General features: G+C 47.6%; 1 protein-coding gene and 1 non-coding gene across 2 annotated transcripts in view; one reads left to right on the forward strand and one right to left on the reverse strand.

Moving 5' to 3' along the window:
• The first annotated feature begins 440 nt into the window (after positions 1 to 440).
• Positions 441 to 18,189, forward strand: part of P2RY6 (pyrimidinergic receptor P2Y6) — a 57,150-nt gene continuing 39,401 nt past the window's right edge. The window contains exon 1 of the mRNA XM_060303665.1: positions 441 to 1,400. The gene's annotated coding sequence lies outside the window, so the exon portion shown is untranslated. The remainder of the gene's footprint in view (positions 1,401 to 18,189) is intronic.
• On the reverse strand, positions 12,935 to 13,007 carry TRNAW-CCA (transfer RNA tryptophan (anticodon CCA)). Its single transcript has one exon. It is a non-coding gene; the product is annotated as a tRNA-Trp (tRNA).

Consider the following 18,189-nt stretch of genomic DNA (forward strand, 5'->3'; position numbering starts at 1 on the left):
TTTTGTGGGGTTTTTTTTGCGGTACACGGGCCTCTCACTGCCGTGGCCTCTCCCGCTGCGGAGCACAGGCTCCGGATGCGCAGGCGCAGCAGCCATGGCTCACGGGCCCAGCCGCTCCGCGGCACGTGGGATCCTCCCGGATCGGAGCACGAACCCGTGTCCCCTGCATCGGCAGGCGGACTCTCAACCACTGCGCCACCAGGGAAACCCTGATTTTTGTTTTTGTTTTTTTTGTGTGTGTGTGTGGTAAGCGGGCCTCTCACTGCCATGGCCTCTCCCGCTGCGGAGCACAGGCTCCGGACGCGCAGGCTCAGCGGCCATGGCTCACGGGCCCAGCCGCTCCGCGGCACGAATCTGCGTCCCCTGCATCAGCAGGCGGACTCTCAACCACTGCGCCACCCGGGAAGCCCAGAAACCCTGATTTTTAAGTAGGGTGGTCAGGTGAAGCCTCAGGAGAGGCTAAAAAGAGGGCATTTGAACAGACTTGAAGGAGAGCCTTCCAGCCGGAGGGACCAGTAAGTGCAAAGTTCTGGCTTCCAGAGGAAGGAGGCTGGTGCCCGGGGTGAAGACGGAAGAAGTGGAGGCCAGAGGTCGGTGGAATCTTGTAGGACAGTGAGTGAGATGGAAAGCCATTGCAGAGATACAGCGTGCCTTACATTTTAGAAGGCTGAATCTGGCTTCAGTGTGGTGAATAAACCACAGTGGGCTGAGGATGGGAGCAGCCAGAGCAGGAAGGAGCCAGTGAAGAAATCCAGGCGAGAGATCATGAAGATTAGGACCAGGTGGAGGCAATGGAGGTGGTGAGAAACGGACGGATGCCAGATGTATTTTGAAGGAAGAGCCAGCAGGATACCTGCCACAACAACAACAACAAAAACCAACCAACCAACAACAAAACAAAACAAAATACGGGGAAAAAATGGCAGAGGAGTAAATATAGGAATGGAAGTAGAAGCCAGGGTCCCATCTCTACACACTGCTACAAAGGTGTAAGTCCCAAATCTCCAAATGATCAGAAGCCATTTGTCTCGAAGGGAAACGGGGAGGAAATCAGAAACAGAGAAGAGACTGGACTACATTTTGCTTTTCTCCACTCTTCTATGCTGAATCCCTCCCCCAAAAGATGCTGAAGTCCTAACACCCAGTACCTCAGAATGTAACCTTTTTGGAGAAAGGATCTTTAAAGAGGCAATTAAGTTAAAATGAGGTCACTGGGGTGGGCCCTAATCTAGTAGGACTGGTGTCCTTACAAGAAGAGGCTATTTGGATACAGACACAACAGAGGGAAGGTGGTATGAAGGCACAGGGAGAAGATGGCCATCTACAAGCCAAGGGGAGAGGCCCTCAGAAGGAACCAGTCCTGCTGTCACCTGGATCTTGGACTTCTAGCCTCCAGAACGGTAAGAAAATTAATTTCTGTTGTTTAAGCCACCCAGTCTGTGGTACTCTGTTACAGCAGCCCTAGCAGACCACTTAGTGTGTATGGTACTCATGAGAATCATCCCATCTTTTATAGTTTGAAAGGGAGGTGCATTTTCTTTGCACATGTCTCCCCATATGGGAATGCCTGGCGGAAACTACTTCTTAGGGCCTGAACTCACCATTTCTGGGTTAACAAGTTGTCACCATGGTGGGGAACCTGGCCCTAATCACTCTAACTGGCCTAAGTTCTTACCTTTACACCCGAATGCTATGTTTCCTCTTCAGCAAATGTTTCATGGATTTCTGTTGCTGTTGACGTTGACTTTTGTATCAAAGAACATCATCTCCTGTGTTGGGTGCGTGACTCAGCTGACTTTCTTTCTCTTCATTATCGTCTCCTAAATACTATGTGTTGACATTAATGGCCTGTGACTGCTTTGTAGCTATTTATAATCCATGATTGTATAAAGCACCACATCTCATCAGATGTGTTCGGTGTTGAGGTTTGGGTTTGTGCAAGCATGTGTGTGTGTGGTGTGTGTGTGTGCATGTATGAGATGGGATCTGCTGGAGCCACTGCCCACACAGGACAGAAGCTTAGGCCAACCTTCTGCAATGTCAATGTCATCAACCATTATCTATATGACAGATTCCTCGTCCTCCAAACACCTTGTACCAGCACCTATGTCAGTGAGGTGGCGGTTTTCATTGAAGTGGGCATTGCTATCACAGTACCTAGTCTTCATTTCTTTTCATTTGCATCCAGTTTGCTCAAGGCAAATGAAAACCATGTGGCACCTGCCTCTTTCACATCAATGCCATTTCTCTTTTCTTTGGCTAGTAGTATTCCTGTATCAAACATTCTCCAGGGTCTATGAACCAGGGTCAGCAAACTGGTGAGTTTTCTATTCCAGTGCGGGGCTCCATGCTGAACTCCCTATTTAAAGCCTGAGGAACAAGAAAAATGCTGGTTAAAATCCAGGAAGAGCAGTGATCACGTAAGGAGATCCAGGTTTTTATTTTATTGGTGTTTTTTCACAGAGGGATGTTGTCCCTATGTCCATTCTATAGATGGAGGATTGTCCGATCTTTCTTCTGAGAGACTCTTTTCATCACTTCCCTCATAGGTAATCTTGGCTTGTGCTTTGCTTTCTCCTCTCCTGCACATCTTGTATACAGGTTTGACCAGTGTAGTTGTTTATACACTAGACATTACTGCTTGGAACCCTTTGTCTCCTGCTGTTTTCTAAATCCTGGACATACACCATCAGTCCATAAGCCACCTGGAGAAAAGGTGAACACTGTGGATTGCTTCCCTAAACCCAGAAGTGCCAAATCCTTTGGAAGGGTTCTCTTTCTTGTCAGTTCGGTTACTGAAAGAGGCAGCAGGATTCCAATGAAATGCCTCCCTTCCAACCTGCATAAGCAGCTCAAGGTGGACACAAACCCTCCTGATCTTGCCCTCTTGTTATCCTACCTTTTGTTCTTCTGGCCTTTCTTGGCCACTTCTGAGAGTGGCAACATCTAAGAGCTTCTGCCAGTCACATCTTCAAGTGGTGGCAAATGGAAGTGTTTCCACATGAACCAAGCTCCCTGGTGAGTAAGGACATTTGCGGCCCTCCTCACACTTCTCTCTCCAGGAAATAAGGGCTTTCTCCTCTGAGATGCAAATTAATCCCCTTATTCTCAAACTTTGGGGAAAAAAATTAACTGGAAAAAACAATTCCGTTGTTTTTTTTTATATGACGGTTTTCAATAAGTACAGCATTACTCTGTTAGTATTTTTCTAATCTGGGAATTGCCAGAAGCCAAGGTGAGCATCGTGTATGTCAATACAATAAACATTAGATAAAGCAGAGAACACACGACAACACTGCCATTTTGGCGCCATTAATGCCAAAACCCTCACTAATGCAGGATGATTAGGGGACTAGATATGTACCCAGGACCTCAGTTATGGTGGAGGGTGGTTGAGAGTATAAACGTTGTGCACAATATTATCTAAAATAGAATAAAATATTCTGAAAAAAACATTTAGTTCTCCCTGCAAACTCTGTCATTTGTCATTTAAAAGCACTGCACATAAAATTAGACAATTCCTTTTTAATTTTACAATGAGGCTTAGTATGGAAAAAATTACCTGAACGCTGACAATAATAACTACAGAAAAGTTATGTGAGTCTACTTAAACTTTGTCTCACCAATAAGTCCATAAGCATCGTTAGGGCAAAGATCACTTCCTAGACCTCCTTCAGTTCTCTGATGCTTCTCCCCTTCGTAGTTCGTATGGCTGAAATATGGGGTGTTCATATTTCATGAACATTTCATGGCATTTCAAGAAATGCCAACTGAATTGGAACATCCTCTTCTGTTATTTAAATAAAATTTAAATAAAACAACAGTTAAAGAAAGTTTTTGATTATTTGCTCTGTGATAGGCACAGTGCTAAGAGTTTTACATACGTTACCTCAGTTAATCTTCAAACCACTCAAGAGGACAGAATTATTTTATCCCCCTTTTTATGAGTCACCAGCACTCTGAGAAGCAAAGGTGTGGCTTTGTTCTGCATTTTCTGTGGTTCCTGTTATCAGGCCCCGGGGCTCCAGTTCCAGTTCCTTTCCTTACAGATTGGGTGACATTGGACAAGACCATTGCCTTCTCTGAGCCTCAGTTTCCTCCTCTAAGAAATGAGAGTAGTCATCTAAGTAAGTCTTAAGAAGATTAATATGTTAATTTATGCAAAACTACTTAGAAAAATGGTAAATCCCTATATAAAATTTTGTTTATAAAATTTTTCAATTTTTCTTAATAATGAGACACTATCAAACCCCTTCTTTTTTTTTAACATCTTTATTGGAGTATAATTGCTTTACAATGGTGTGTTAGTTTCTGCTTTACAACAAAATGAATCAGTTATATATATACATATGTTCCCATATCTCTTCCCTCTTGCATCTCCCTCCCTCCCACCCTCCCTATCCCACCCCTCCAGGCGATCACAAAGCACCGAGCTGATCTCCCTGTGCTATGCGGCTGCTTCCCACTAGCTATCTACCTTACGTTTGGTAGTGTATATATGTCCATGCCTCTCTCTCGCTTTGTCACAGCTTACCCTTCCCCCTCCCCATATCCTCAAGTCCGTTCTCTAGTAGGTCTGTGTCTTTATTCCTGTCTTACCCCTAGGTTCTTCACGACATTTTTATTTTCTTAAATTCCATATATATGTGTTAGCATACGGTATTTGTCTCTCTCTTTCTGACTTACTTCTCTCTGTATGACAGACTCTAGGTCTATCCACCTCATTACAAATAGCTCACTTTCGTTTCTTTCTATGGCTGAGTAATATTCCATTGTATATATGTGCCACATCTTTATCCATTCATTCGATGATGGACGCTTAGGTTGTTTCCATCTCCGGGCTATTGTAAATAGAGCTGCAATGAAAATTTTGGTACATGACTCTTTTTGAATTATGGTTTTCTCAGGGTATATGCCCAGTAGTGGGATTGCTGGGTCATATGGTAGTTCTATTTGTAGTTTTTTAAGGAACCTCCATACTGTTCTCCACAGTGGCTGTATCAAGTTACATTCCCACCAACAGTGCAAGAGGGTTCTGTTTTCTCCACACCCTCTCCAGCATTTATTGTTTCTAGATTTTTTGATGATGGCCATTCTGACTGGTGTGAGATGATATCTCATTGTAGTTTTGATTTGCATTTCTCTAATGATTAATGAAGTTGAGCATTCTTTCATGTGTTTGTTGGCAATCTGTATATCTTCTTTGGAGAAATGTCTATTTAGGTCTTCTGCCCATTTTTGGATTGGGTTGTTTGTTTTATTGTTATTAAGCTGCATGAGCTGCTTATAAATTTTGGAGATTAATCCTTTGTCAGTTGCTTCATTTGCAAATATTTTCTCCCATTCTGAGGGTTGTCTTTTGGTCTTGTTTATGGTTTCCTTTGCTGTGCAAAAGCTTTGAAGTTTCATTAGGTCCCATTTGTTTATTTTTGTTTTTATTTCCATTTCTCTAGGAGGTGGGTCAAAAAGGATCTTGCTGTGATTTATGTCATAGAGTGTCCTGCCTATGTTTTCCTCGAAGAGTTTGATAGTTTCTGGCCTTACATTTAGGTCTTTAATCCATTTTGAGCTTATTTTTGTGTATGGTGTTAGGGAGTGATCTAATCTCATACTTTTACATGTACCTGTCCAGTTTTCCCAGCACCACTTATTGAAGAGGCTGTCCTTTCTCCACTGTACATTCCTGCCTCCTTTATCAAAGATAAGGTGACCATATGTGTGTGGGTTTATCTCTGGGCTTTCTATCCTGTTCCATTGATCTATCTTTCTGTCAAACCCCTTCATTTGCAGCAACTTTTTTTTTCAAGAATGCTTTCTTAGCACACTCCTTTGTGGGTTTGTTTGTTTTGTTTTTAATTTTTTTCTTTTTCTAAAATTTATTTATTTATTTTTTGGCTGCATTGGGTCTCCATTGCAGTGCATGGGCTTCTCATTGCAGTGGCTTCTCTTGTTGCGGAGCACGGGCCCTAGAAGGCATGGGCTTCATTGCGGTGCGTGGGATCAGTAGTTGTGTCGCGGGCTCTAGAGGGCAGGCTCGGTAGTTGTGGCGCACCGGCTTAGTTGCTCCGCAGCATGTGGGATCTTCCCGGACCACGGATCGAACCTGTGTCCCCTGCATTGGCAGGCAGATTCTTAACCACTGCGCCACCAGGGAAGTCCCTGCAGCAACTTTATTAAATGTGACATCTTGATTTAAGAAAGTGATATGTTTCTTTATTTAATTTTCAACTAAAGAATGCATTCACTCAGTTCAAACAAAACAAATATTGAAAGGTAAACAGTGAAGAGTCTCTCTCTCATTAACTCTATTAAACAACCACCATTCATGGTTTCTTCATCTTTCCAAATAACTATGCATATACAAGCCCTAAAAGCCGTGTGCTCTTTTTTCTTTCTCTATACACAAAAGGCTACATACTTGTACATATATTTCTAGCTTTCTTCTGCAGATTTCCTGAAAGTCTTTTCACACCAATACACAAAAAGCTTACTAGTTCTGTTCACAGCCATAATTTATTTAACCAGTTCCCTATGAATAACATTTAGGTCATTTCCAATCTTTGGATATTGATTTGTTGATTTTTAAAGAGCTGAAATGAATGAAAACATCAATTCTTTCTTCATTATGGGGTTTAAACTGTTTAACAAAACAAGAATGTCTGACTGTACCTCAGATTCAACTAGTCTGATTTAAAAGGGACAGGGGGGCTTCCCTTGTGGCGCAGTGGTTGAGAGTCCGCCTGCCGATGCAGGGGACACGGGTTCGTGCCCCGGTCCGGGAAGATCCCACATGCTGTGGAGCGGCTGGGCCCGTGAGCCATGGCCGCTGAGCCTGCGCGTCCGGAGCCTGTGCTCCGCAACGGGAGAGGCCACAACAGTGAGAGGCCCGCGTACCGCAAAAAAAAATAAAAATAAATAAATAAAGTAAAGGGACAGGGACCTGTTGGTACCCAGTGAAAGATTTCCCCCCTGATCTCAGGGTTCAACTCTCATGTAATTTGGCTTCTTGCTCCTCGTATTGATTTTGTTACCCTCTCCGACCCCCTGCAGCAGGCAGTGTTGCAGAGGCCAATGAGGCTCCAGCAGACCTCTGTGGACTATCGCCTCTTTACTACATGCACTGTGTTCCTTTTAACACAAGCTAACTTCTGAATCAGGGGCAGATCTGGTGGGCCTGATAGGAAGGAGCCAGACTGAAATGAGAAAGGCCTCAGTCTTACCTCAGAAGTCCTGAGTTCTAGTTCTGACCAACATTTCCTAGCTGTGTAACCTAAAGCAAGTCATATAGTCTCTCTGAGCCTGTTTCCTCATCTGTAAAATGGGAATAATCAGAGTATCTGTTCAGACTCCATGTACAAATGAAGCATGATAACATATGTAAAGCCCTTAGCACAATGCTGGCTCATAGCACACATGAAAAAAATGGTAGCATGTTTTATTAGTAGAGCTTGGAAGGGTGATCAGGACTCACAAAGAAGAAAGGAAAGGAACAGCATTCCAAGAGGGGGAACAGCACGTACAACTAGCAAAATTTACAAAGTGTGAACCCTCAGAGCCAGCCATGGGAGGAGGCAGAGCAAGGATTGTCGACCCGATTTTGTAGCTGAGGAAACTAAGACCCGGAAAGGGGCAATGACTCACCCCCATCTCCCATCAATGTACATGGAGGCAGGGGAGGAATTCAAAGCCCTGAGGAGCAGCTGCCAGGGCTAAAATTCCTGGGTTATGAATTTGTGGGTTAATACTTGGTTGGGCAGCTGGAATGTGGTAGGAATGTGAAAGGGGGAACTTCCGGAAGTGGTGGCCCTTTTCAGGACATAAGCTGCCCACGGATGCTGGACTGACAGAGGAAACAGGTGCGGCATGGGGCTCCTGGACCTCAGGAAAGGGGTTGGGGGGGTCTTGGGACCATGGTTGGGGCTAAAAGAGAAGCACTGGTCTGGAGAGGAGGCTGCCGGTACATCAAGGCTGGGGGCTGACAGGAGCAAGGGAAGTCTCAGAAGTCTTCGGAAATGTCAGACATAGCTCGTCAACTCTGGGTCTCACTGGACGTCTGCCAGCTGCTAAGGCTTCTGAGGCCACAGGCAGAGGCTGGGAGAGGGGGGAGGAGGAGGGAGAGGAAGAGGAGGAAGCAAGTGTTCTTCCTGACACACTCTAATGCAGGGCTCTTTGACCTCTCCTGGAGCCCGGTAGATGGCGCCTGGCTCCTGGGCCCAGCTCTGAGCCTGCAGCCCTCTCCTTCCTTCTCCCAAGCCTGTCTTCCCTCGCCCTCAGTGACACCACACTGCTCTGCCGCACATCTTACTGCTCTGGCTGCTTCTCTTCAGTCTTGTCCCTGGGCATCTCTTCTTCCCTCCTTTAACTGATGGCTCCAGCCCAAACCCTCTTCTCTATCTTCTCTCTTCCATTAAGCAAACTCACTGCCCTATGGCCTAGAAAAACGAACATTAAGTTGGTAAGTTCCCCAAATCTGTGTCTCCAGCCTGCTCTCAACCCCTGGTGATGGGATATTATTTTAATAAAGAGCCACCAATTTTCTCTGACTTGACGTGGGTGCAATGATCAAACCACTTGGCAAAGCTAATCGGAGTAGGCGTTTCCAGGGGCTGGAGCACAGTCTCCACGGAAATCAGATGAGGCTCTGCATACCATCTGGGGGCAGTGGATGGACCAGGCAAGAAGGCTGAGGACTGGGGAGAGGACGCTGGGGAGAAGTCAGGGCCATCAAGACAACCCCCACTCCCCAACTTCAACACAGATTCCTCTCCTCTGCCCACCTTGGAGAACCAGGGCTCAGCCTGTTGGGAGCAAATGGGCCTCCTCTTCCCCTGTAGCAGATGTTGGAGCAGGTTCCTGATCATGACCCTCAGCGCTCACTATTCCCTATGCCCCGACACCTTCTCACTGACGGTACCTGGGACTCTGCCTGGGAGCTTTCTCTGGCCGTTGGGAGCACAGTTGGCCAGAAGGGCCAGAAAATTTGGGGACCAGCTTTTAACCAGTGACAACTAGAGTTGATAGATAAATGCTCCAGATTCCTTGTCACTCATGTGGGAAATCTCTGAGGCATGTTCTGTGCTGCCTCCTAGAGGTTCCCAATGGGATTGACCCCCAGGGATAATCTGTTGATTGACCACTGTTGGGCTGTACCTCACAGGCCTACAAAGGCCTGTGCTTGCCCAGCTTCAAGACCGAAGAAAGAGCCGGGAGTCAGCGACAAAGACATCAATGGTTTAATGGATGGGGGAGCTTACACGTCTGAAGCAAGGTCCTGGAGCAACCGTGGAGCAGGACATGGCAGCGGTCTTCACTCCCAGGGGGTAGAAGGGGATTGACATCAGGTTGGCTCATTGGTTACCAGGGAAACTAACAGAGGGGCACACCCCTCACTGCCCCTTTGATAAGAACAATTACCAGCTGGGGCCTGGGGCAAGTAGGTAGGAAGATCAGTTATGTGAGTAGGGTGTAGGTGAAGCAGGCACTGGTCGGGCAGGGGATGTAAAGACAGCAAGAGAACAGCCACCTTGAGTGGCCTGAACATACAACCACCCTGAATTGGCTTCCTTTCTTTCCCTGTCTTACTTCCCCAGGCCCTTAGTGATGCTTTCAGGATCATCTCAGAAATTAACTACTTGCACTTGATTCCTTGCCCTGCTGTTGGCTTCTGGGCGAACCCAAACCAAGATAACCCTCTGTCTCCCTCACATTCACATCTAATCTGCCTAAATCCTGCTGATTCTACTTCCTAAAAAGTCCCCACAATCCCCCTTCTAATCAGTTCCTCACTTATCACCCCTCCTCCATCCCTGCCAGCTTGGCCACCTGCCTGGACTACTGGCCCTTACTGGTCCCCTGCCTCCTCTTCTGCCTGTCCGCACAGCAGCTGGGACGAGCAAACTTTCTAAGACATTACTCTGATTATGCCTCTCCCCTGCGTATACCCTTCCATGGCTCCCATCGCCCTGAGGATAAACTAAGCTTCCCAGCCTGACATTCAAGGCCCTGCAAGACCTGGTCCCTCCCGCCTCTTCAGCCTTGTCTGTCCCACTCCTCCCTTCCACTGGACTCTCCAACTGAACTGAGACACATAAGGTTCCCAGAATTTGCCACGTTCTCTCTCACTTCCAGGTCTTTTCATGCTGCCCCCTCCCCTGATTTCACCCAGATGACCCTAGTTGTTCTTAAACACCAGCTTAGGACTTGTACCCTGACTTCCCCTGTACCCATGTCTCCAGGCTGGGCCAGGGGCCCCTCTGGGTTCCTATGCCTCAGTGCACATCACTGCATCCCTCTGCCCACAACATCCTGGCTTATCCCCTCTCCAAGCCAGACACTTCTTGAGGGCACTAGCCGTGGACAATTCATCTTTGTATCCCCGGTGCCCTGACCATGCTTGGGCACATAGAGAGGGTCAGAGAAGAGATGAATGATAATGATGACTCTAAATCCCCAAAGAGACCTATATTCATTCCCTCATTTAGTTATTATAGAGCCCTGTGCCAAGTGTGGAGAAAACAGGGCTGGTGAACCACAGACACAGTGCCTGTGTTTGTAGGCAGTGTTCCAGACACTGTTCTGGAACAGTGTCTCACCTCTGCTGGTGAGGGAGCGATGTGGAGAGAGACTACATCAGGCCAGAGCGATCCGGTGCATCAGAGGCCAACACTGGGGCCTTGGGAGCCCCGAGGAGGCCCTGGGCACTGTCTGATGGGGAGGGGGACAGGGAAGGCTTCTGAGAGGAGGTGCGTCCTCTCTGTGCTGGCCCTGATCACCCTTTGTCTTTGCAAAGCATGTGGGGGGCTGGGGAGTCAGGGGAGAAGCAGGGTCTATTACTGTGTCCCCTATAATCTCACCTCCTCCTTCCCGTCAAAGCTGACCTTTACCCGGTTGGTCATTCCCATTCATGTCTTCATACATAAGTATAGTATTATTTTGCATGTTTTAAAACGTTATGTTCATAGTATCATACTGTGTGTATCCTCCCATATACTTCTTTATTCAGTTCCATTATAGTTGTGAGATTTAGCTTTGTCCGTGTGCTGCTCTGGTTCATTCATTTTTGTCTGTTGTATAGTATTCCATTACATGCTTATACAGTCATCCCTTAACATAACCCATTCCTGATAGTAAATCTGTAGATAGTAAAAGCTCATATTACAGAATTTTATCTGGGAAAAATAATAATATGTTGCCAGCTCATCCAAAAACTTCCGCTAATTTCACCCCAATATCATTGAAATTCTTTAAAACTATTAATGATCACCAAGGATTTCTGCACAATATAAAGCTGTGTTGTCCAATATGGTATCTGCTAGCCACACGAGGCTATTTAAGTTTAAACGTAAATGAATTTAAAGTTAAAAATTTCAGGTCCTCAGTTGCACTAGACGCATTTCAAGTGCTCAGTAGACACATACGGCTGAAGGCTATCATATCACATTGGACAGCCGATATAGGATGTTTCCATCATTGCATAAAGCTCTAAAGCATTTAAAACACTGATTGCTTCATTATCTAACACTGAATGAGCTCTGTTTTAAAAAATATTTTTTAATATTTATTTATTAGGTTGCACCAGGTCTTAGTTGCAGCTTGTGGCCTCCTTAGTTGCAGCTTGTGGGCTCCTTAGTTGCGGCATGCACGTGGGATCTAGTTCCCTGACTAGGGATCAAACCCGGGCCCCCTGCATTGGGAGCTCGGAGTCTTATGCACTGTGCCACCGGGGAAGTCCCCTGAATGGGCTCTTTTTGTTTGTTCGTTTGTTTTCTCACATGTAGCACAGCTCCTGTGTGTGATGGAGGAGGATACGTGCCTGGCCAAGCTTACATCTTTCACGTGTCCAGCCCTCTCAATGAGCTTTATTGCTTCCACATTTTCTTCTAATGCGTGGGCTTTCTTAAGCCTCTCAGGCTCAGGTTTTCCCACTTTCTTAGAAGACATTTTTGCTTAACAATGAGGGGAAGATGGTAACAATTACGTACCAAATAAGTTTAAGGAACACAAGCATGAGGTGCGAGCCTATCCTATTGGGAGAACAGAGGAGTTATCACCACAGCTTACCCCACATCCTCTCACCCAGACTTGTGCTGGGGAGCACCTGCAGGTTTGTTATGTCAGGTTTTCTACTAGTAAAAAGTTTTGAAAGTCATTGTAACAATTATCGGGAGAGTGAGCGTTCAGATAGAAAGGAACACCTGAATGAAAATGTATTTTTCCATTCTCTTATTGATGGGTATTTAGATTGTTCCCAATGTTTTGCTTTAGAGAAAATGCTGTGATGTACATTTTTCTACACCTGCTAAAGTTTATCCGGGTTATTTATGTTGGGGTGGAATAACTCTTTCAGATGATGTGCATCTTCAACTACTAGATATTGACAAATTGTTCTTCAACTTGGTATGTTCAATTTCGAGTCCTACCCACAGTGCATAAAAGTTCCCATCTCTCCACACCCTCAACAAAGTTGGTGTTATCAAACTCTTTAATTTTTGCTAATCCGATGTGTGTGAAATGGTATTTACTTGAAATTTGTGGGTTTACTTGAAATTTCCCTGATTGATTGTGAGGTTGAACATATTTTCGTATGTGTATTGGCCGTGCTTGCTTTCTCTTCTGTGAAATGCCTACTCACGTTTTTTGCTCATTTTTCTATTAGGTTGTTTGGTTTTTTTCTTATTGGTATATAGGAGTTATTTATATATGCTGAATAATAATCCTTGTCTGTTAACGTGTTGTAATACCTCCTCTCAGTTTGTGGTCTTTTTTTTTAGTATTTTGGTTTTTGTTTTTAAATATCTATCTATTTAGGCTGCACAGGGTCTTAGTCGAGGCATGCGGGATCTTCGTTGCCACGTGAAGGATCTTCATTGCGGCATGTGGGATCTTTCAGTTGCGGCTTGCGAACTCTTAGTTGCAGCATGCATGTGGGATCTAGTTCCCTGACCAGGGATCGAACCTGGGCCCCCTGCATTGGGAGCATGGCGTCTTAGCCACTGGACCACCAGGGAAGTCCCTTTTAGTATTTTGGATTAATAGAACTTTTAAATTTTTATTATACTTGAGTTTATCACTTTTTTTCCTTTATGATGTTTTCTTTTTTCTTGTTTATGTTTTTGTTTAAGAAAGCCTCCTTAATCCTGGCACATAGTAGGAATTCAATAAATGATTGTTGAATACAGGCTGCGATGGGAGCTGAAAGGAGAGGCTGGTTGTCTGAGTGTTGCAGGTGTTGGGCTAAGGTGACAGGGGCTGACGGTGTTGTCGTGAAGATGAGGGCATGGGGGAGATTACTGTAGAGAAGAGGGCACTTCAGTCCTCAGAGGGGAGAAGTCCAGGGAGCAATAGGTCTGAGGTGCAGGAGAAAAGCTGGGCTGGAGGTGGGAACTGTGAGTGTCCAGCACACAGGGGTAATTTAAGGAGAGCCATTGCCCTCCCCCAGGGAGAATGTGCAGAGAAGATGAGGGTGGGACAGAGCCCTGAGAGGAGTCTGGGAAGCAGGAGGAGAAGGGTGCTATGGAGGCCACACAGGGAGTTCTTGACAGTATCCATCGAGTGACTTCCTGGGCAGTCCTTCAGGGGCACGGAGGTCACTGGGTCCTTAGAGGAGCCATTTTGGGGATGCTCTGGGAGCAGAGACTAGATAAATGGGCTGAGGACTGCAGAGGAGGCAACTTTTCTGAGGCCACCAGCAGTGAAGGGAAGAGAGGGGGCAGTGCCTGGAGAGGGGGGCTCCAAGGCTTAAGAAGACACTGGAGCATGTTCACAGGCTGGCAGGGGTGGAGACGAGGACTCCCAAGGGCGTGGGGACCTGGCTGCAGAAGCAGAGAGCAGCTCTGGGCACTGCTGGGGCCTTCACCTCCGATAAAAGAAGAGCCACCTCTTGGGGAGGGGGGTGCTGAGCAGAGAGGTCGGGGGCAGGAACTTACGTGAGCCCCCTCCACTGAGCCTGGCCTCAGTCCTAATGTCTACCTAGCACAGGTGAGAACCAGTGAGCCTTTGGTGAGTGAATTTTCTTGGTCAGTCAGGTAGCAGGTGGGGCTGGGGTGTCAGTGAGTTAGAGCTTGTGGAGAGGGAAGATTTGGAAGAGCTACCATGAAGGGAGAGAAGAGCTTCCCTAGGTGAGGGTTTCTAGGGGCCCAAGTCCGTTGAGTCACAGGCAAACACTTCTCCCCTCAAAGGACTGGCAGCAACCATTTCCCCTTGAGCCAGCCAAGGCCTCAAGGCCCCTTGGTTCAGGCGAAGTGGGTATGACAACAGCCCATGACACCACATATCCCTGGCTCTGTCCTCCAGTCTCCACCTCCCACATCCTCCCTGGGCCAGCGGCCATCATCTTTTCCCAGACTGTAGAACAGCCTCCTAGCTGGGCACCTGCTGCTACCTTGCCCCTCCTACCCATTCCTTATTCTCCATCCAGCAGCTGGAGAGTTTGATTAAAATGATATTTGATATTCAAATATCGAATCATTATGCTGTACACCCGAAACTGATATAACATTATATGTCAACTATACCCCAATTTTATTTTATTTTATTTTATTAATTTATTATTTTTTTTGCGGTACGCGAGCCTGTCACTGTTGCGGCCTCTCCCGTTGCGGAGCACAGGCTCTGGAAGCGCAGGCTCAGTGGCCATGGCTCACGGGCCCAGCCGCTCCGCGGCATGTGGGATCTTCCCGGACCAGGGCACGAACCCGCGTCCCCTGCATCGGCAGGCGGACTCTCAACCACTGCGCCACCAGGGAAGCCCCATATACCCCAATTTAAAAAAAGATATTTGCTTATGTCACTCCACTGCTCTAAATGTTTTGTGACTCCCACGGCTCTTTGGACAAAAGCCAAGGTCCTGACTTTGGGCTGTGTGGGCTGGCTGCTGCCGCTCCTTCAGGCCCATCTCCCACCATGCCTCCTGGCTCGTGGGGCACCTCCCACTCTGGCTGTGCTTCATTTCCCGGAACATGCCAAGCCCTTTCCTGTCTCACCCTCTTTAAGTTTCCCCGGCCTGGGACTCTCTTCTCCCTCACCGTCACCTGGCTGAGGCCAACTCCTCACTCTGGTCTCAGCTTAAAGGGCACTTCCTCTGGGAAATGTTCCCAAATGTTACTATTTATTTATTTATTTGGCTGAATATCCCGCGGCAGGCGGGATCCTAGTTCCTCGACTGAGGATTGAACCCGTGCCCCCTGCAGTGGAAGCATGGAGTCCTAACCACTGGACCGCCAGGGAATTCTCCCAAATCTTACAATTTAGACTAGATTCCTTCCCCCTCCCACCCCCATTATAATCTCTCCTCTAACCCTTCACTTTTCCTTCTTAGCACTTACCACAATGTGTAATTCTGTATTAATTTATGTGACTATTTATTTAACATCTGGGGCCTCCACCAGATTATAAACTCCATGAGGCCAGCGCTATCTGGACTGTCCTATTGACTTGGATCTGCAGTCCTAGCACAGAACCTGCCACAGAACAGGAACTCAACAACTGTTGATTAAAAGCTGCAGCGGTAGCCAAGAGGAGGGGCTGGCTTGTCTGAGGGCTACTGGTCAGGGGAGGTTTCAGAGATGAGGGAATTAGAGGCCACTGTCCATAAGAGAGCTTAGGAGATAAAAGAAGAGAAGGAAGAAGAGTGACAGGAGGAATGCTGACATTGATGAGCACCAATTATGTGACAGGCGCTGTCTCATTATACCATCCCAGTATCACTCCCACCCCCACCCCCCATCTTTAGTAGGATGTCCAGCTAGCTGGGTGTCCTGGGGTAAAATAATCCCCCTGAACCTCAGTTTCTTAATCTGTAAAATGGATTTGTGACACCAAGATCCTGGGGTTGTTATGAGAATCAGGGAGCAGTGTACAGTATAGAAAGTGCCACCAATCCATGCTTTAGGGGTACTTGAGCTCTGGAGTCAGACTGTCTGAGTTCAAACCTCAGGTCTGCCACTTACCAGCTGTGTGACCTTGGACAAGTCACTTCATCTCTGTGCTTGGGTTTTGCCTCCTGTAAAATAGGGATAATAATACTTCTGGAATTGCTATGAGGATTAAATGAGGTAATGTATTAAAACACCTAGTATGCTGCCTGGCACATAGTAGGTGCTCAAGAAATAGCATTTATTTTTATCCCTCCCTCCCCACCACCATTCCAGAATTGCAGAATGTCAGAGCTGGAAAGTTGGAATCACCACTTAGGCCCCCCACCCCACCCCAGGCCCCCAATACAATGGGGGAAACTGAGGCCTAGAGAAGGTAGAAGAGGTGAGGGAATCTGGGCTGGAGTCCAGGGCTCCTGGGTCCCGGTCCAGAGCACCGGTTCCTGACACCTGCGGCCTCTTCCAGAACTATCACCTCCCCCGGGTTCCCCAGCGGCTGTTAGTCCAGCCGGGTCCTGCCTGGGCAGGAGCGGCAGTCCAGCTCCGGCTTGGAGGCCGCCCGGCCACACCACCTCCCCACCTCTTTGCTCTTGCGGCGCGAGGAGCGGGGATGCCCGGGGTTTGAGCTGCAGCCGCTGCCTTCTGCCTGTGCGGAGCTTCGGTTCGCGGATTCGCCTCGTGCCAGCGCCGGAGCAAATGAAGTCCCCGGCCCGGGGGTTTCGCGGTCCAGATGAGGACTGTGGGGGTGGGGTGGGGACCGAGGGGCAGGCAGTGCCAGGGTGAGTGGGTAGAGGGCAGCTCTGCCCACGCCAGGCTTGCGTTGCGGGCCCCAGGTGGGGTTCCCCAGGGGGAGTGAGTGTGTATGTGAGGGAAGGAGTGTGGTGGGTATGTCGTGGGCAGTATGTAAGAGATTAGTGTGGGCAATGTGTGTGTACTGGGTTGTATGCAGTTAGTGTGTGGTGTGTGCTAGGTGTGTCGAGTGTGACCAATGAATTGTGGTGTTGTCTGCGTGCAAGAAGTGTGGTACCTACCTACCTATAGCCATGACTGACTGTACCAGGGTAACCCGGGGGTTCCACGTGTGTGCCCAGGGTGTGTGCCCACTGTGTGGTGGGAGCAATCACACGATGGTGCATGCATGCATGTGGTGCCTGTTGTGAGATGTGTGTTGTGTGTGTGGCACATCCATGGCTCTGTGCAGTGTGCTGGAAGACGAGAAGCATTTGTGCAGCTCTTACTATGACAGAACATTTTCCATGAAATGTTCCCTAGGGTGGTTCTGACTTTTCCACCCAGCACTCCTAAGGGCTTGGAAGAGTGAAAGCTCACCCTGGACCTGGGTGGAGGAAGTACAGCTAGTCCCACGCTCACCCTCCCACAGGCACATGTGGGTGTGCGCACAGGCACACACACACGAAGATTCTTTGAAGTCTCATTGTTTAATCTTCAAAATTCATGTGGATTTTGCATTCCTCTCTGTAATATTTTTGCATTTGTTTTAATGTAAAAATATTGTTCTGGTAAGTTCCCATCCAGAGAGTTGACTCAAGGCTTGGTGATGAGCTGGGTTTATCCTGCTGGGGGCCCTTCGGCACCTGTAAAGTAGGAGGACTCCGCTGCCTGTACTCCAAACTGAGATAGCAGGACTTAGACCTCCTGGGGGAGTGTGGCAGCATGTCTGGTGTGTGCTGTGTGTGCAGACGTGCAGCCGAGTTGTGTGGTGGGAAGCTGGAGTTGTGTATGGCCATGTGCACTGTATGTGAAGGAAGGAGTCACAGGGGCGTGGGGATGTGTCCTGCATGGGGGAACTGTGGTGGGGTCTGTCTGTCATTTCTAATGCAGGGGCAGGGAAGCTGGGCTTCTCAGGAGGAGCTGTGACCATCAATGAGGTTCTCACCTTTTCTGCACTGACTGGGCAGGAAGAGGCTGCAGGACCCCAGGGGACCAAGGTGAAGGGGGTTCCTATAGCAAGCCACCACCTGGGACATCCAAGCCTGGTTTAAATCCCACCTGTGGCGCTCTCTACATGTAGGACTTAGGGCAAAACCTTTCTGTGCCTCAGTTTCTTCCTTTGTAAAATGGAGACATTAATAGTATTTGCCTTGTAGGGTTATTGTGAGGATTGACTGAGTTCCTGGCTGTAAAGTGCTTGGCATATAACAACCCTTAACAGGTTGTAAAACTATAATGACAGTGATGGAGCTGCCGTGTAAGTGGTCCCTTCCTGCTCTAAGAACTCTCCGTTTCCACAGAGCCCGTGATTTCCCATGAGCTGGGCAGGTGGGAATCTGAGAGTCTCCCACTTAAGTATGTCTGA

Source organism: Globicephala melas, chromosome 8, assembly GCF_963455315.2.
Source record: "Globicephala melas chromosome 8, mGloMel1.2, whole genome shotgun sequence".
NCBI lineage: Eukaryota > Metazoa > Chordata > Mammalia > Artiodactyla > Delphinidae > Globicephala > Globicephala melas.